This window comes from Littorina saxatilis, linkage group LG10 (genome assembly GCF_037325665.1).
Source record: "Littorina saxatilis isolate snail1 linkage group LG10, US_GU_Lsax_2.0, whole genome shotgun sequence".
In the NCBI taxonomy this organism is placed as follows: domain Eukaryota; kingdom Metazoa; phylum Mollusca; class Gastropoda; order Littorinimorpha; family Littorinidae; genus Littorina; species Littorina saxatilis.
The window spans coordinates 4,512,857-4,515,722 of NC_090254.1; the positions used below are offsets into that span (position 1 = coordinate 4,512,857).

General features: G+C 38.3%; 1 long non-coding RNA gene across 2 annotated transcripts; it reads right to left on the reverse strand.

Annotated features, from left to right (window-relative positions):
• Nucleotides 1-380: 380 nt before the first annotated feature.
• On the reverse strand, nt 381-2,866 carry LOC138977991 (uncharacterized). 2 transcript variants are annotated; one of them, XR_011459554.1, is made up of 4 exons: nt 2,696-2,866; nt 2,290-2,364; nt 1,904-1,987; nt 381-1,465 (listed from the first exon to the last, which is right to left on the reverse strand). It is a non-coding gene; the product is annotated as an uncharacterized lncRNA (long non-coding RNA). The 2 variants fall into 2 exon arrangements; XR_011459553.1 differs by having other exon boundaries at nt 2,290-2,866.

Here is a 2,866-nt window from a genome sequence, read left to right on the forward strand (position 1 = left end):
ATATATCGCTGTCAAAATTATATTTTGAACAAGTACATAAAGGAATTAGGTTTGAACCATAGCAAAATGAATATGTTTAAATTTTTCATGTTGCAGACTTAAATTTACATGGACTCATGAAAATACAGAACAGGCACTGAACAAGCCATGTGATACAATACTGAACCAAATAGGAAGAGAAGTACATTTTAACGACAGCAGATTTTAACACAAAAAATCGACACCTAAGACAACAATGAAGAAGTTCAAATTCAATGTACATGCACTTGATCAGATGGGATAGTTTGTACTGCATGAAGAAAGATCATACACAACACACTACAGAGATCCTTCCTGATTGTTCTCAACATTGTATGTTTTCAGCTTTTTCCTCAAACTCCTTTCTTTCCATGTGCATTTCATTTTGTCCAACATTGCATGTTTTCAGCTTTTTCCTCAGTCTTTTCTTTCCATGTACATTTCATTTTGTCCATCATTGTCTTCAGTTTGTGGTGGAGTCTTATTTAAAAAAAAAACAGAACATTTTGCAAAGTGTCTTCTTGAACAGCTTGTGAAAGATCAAATGAATACAAAGTGTCATAAAAACACACCGGAACAGCATCACTGTTCCTGCATGGTTCAATAAAGTCATCTGCTTTTGCCTGTGTGTTGATGCACAGGTTTCCCAGAAAATATGTTCCATGGACATCAAATCACCAAAGGGAAGTAATCGCTCTTTATGCATACGACATGTGTAATAGATTAAGCGAGAGTTGTACGGAACCTTTTCTCCTGGCACGAGAGGATGAAAGTCGCTTGTATATTTCAATGCTTGTTATTATCTCAGGTGCCAGGAGAAAAGGTTTTGTACAACTCTCGCTTACTCTATTACACGGTCATGTCGTATGAATAAAGAGCAATTACTTCCCTTTGGTTATTTGATATCATCAACGCTTTGCCTCATTCTGTTTAAGATTTCTGCTTTGTGTTGCATGGACAGACACATCTGCAATACATTGGGCTTGACAAAGGTCAGTTTGCCCTTGTTCAGCATGCTTGTCATGTCAGGGGTGTTTTCACTCTTTTCACTGTAGGATTCAGGTGCGCAAGTCAGGGCTTCCAAACACTGCAATTTCTCATCTCTGTACGCACTCTTTTGGAGACACCAAACTCTCTGTTTTAGCTTTTTGGCAACACATCCTCCAACATACTTTGCATTGTCCTCTTCATCCTCTTTGATTTCTAATGCACTTACTGGTTCCCTAGTTTTTCTTCATAGGCCTTTAAGACACCAACAGTATAAACATGTTCAAGGCAATCCAGGCTGAAACTGCAGGGGATACTGTCAACTCAGTAATGCCTGAATGCTGGGTTGAAAAAGCAGAGTAGTACCTGGCCCACGCCTTCTCCTTGGCAGCATTCCCAACCTTGCCTCAGGGAACTAGGCAGTCATGAAGAAGCAGAAGTTTCTCTTCCAGATCTGCACCTAAAACACAGAAAATAAAATATTATAAATAAAACAACACACAAATATAGCAGAAATCAATCCAAGAGTGAAACTGAAGATGTAGATGCATGCACACAATCAAAACCAACAACACACGACAACAACCCAAAACTACACTTTACATGAATGGATGTGAACATATTAAATATTGTATTCCATTTGTCGTTATAGAACGTGTTGACAAACCACTCTCATGAATCCTTATCATGTCTTTCAACTATGACATGTGCTATCAATGATCCTAAAAAACACATGAAATATTGTAGTGGCAGGCATGTACCTAAAATATTTGTAAACAGTAGCCTCTCTGTGCAACGAAGCAGTATTTTTGCTCGAAAACTATGAATGAAAGTGATCTTTCAGGTACTGGGACTTTGCAAGCTGATTTTTTTTATATCGCCTTACTCAAAAACTTACTTTTCAATTACTGAATTGGTCGACAAGCCCTCTGAGCTCCGGTGAAAGGCAGTTGTCATTCTTGATAGATCATGCACAAGCGTTCTGCAATAAAGCATGCAATTTAGAAGTGACAATGAATTTAAAAACAACAGAAGACATCAAGCATATATCAAAACAGAATTATGCTGGATGGGAAAGAAAACAAATTTATTGCACTGATCTTTTTGATGTGTTGATCTGACTTCAGTTCCTGCACCATTTTTAACTTCCATGCATGATGTACATTCAAATCAATCAATGGTTCAGTTATAATATATCACTTATCGGTTATTTCTTGAATATCTGTTGTTCCAGTTCTAAATTTTCATAGTCTTTTACATAGATCTGTCAATATTTTTACTTACTTTTGGCAATTCTTGGAGTTTCTTTTGTGGTGATGCTGTCATCTTTTCAGCGATTGAGATGTCGGTACTTTCCCCCTGAAAAAACAACAACCATGGAATAGAAAGGGTATCTATAAATCTACAGCCGAATTTCTAACATTCAGAAATTGTTCTGTTGCAAATTTGTCGGTTCGCTGAGCTAAAATAGTGGCCGATGTGAGCGAGAATTCTGCAGAAAAACGATCTGCTGATCAGCTTGAGTGCACAGCTTCGGATTTACCAGTGTGTCAGATGCTCTCGCGTTTCAAGTGTTAAAAACAAAAATAATGACGTGCCGTCCACAATCAATCTTTATTGTTGATTCACATGACTCATTTCAATCATCAGCAATGATCTTTTTGTATTGCTTTGTTTGCTTTTCACATACCTCAGCCACAAACTCCACCTCCCCTTCGAAATTCTCCTTCTTCTCCATGTGTTGAAAGACTGCACCGGAAGTAAAGTTACTGTCAAAACCTCTCGCAGCCGCAGACGGGAGTTCGAAACAGAGCCAGCGTTGGCGCGCGCGCAGAGTTGGCGATCCTGTCAAGGGATATCT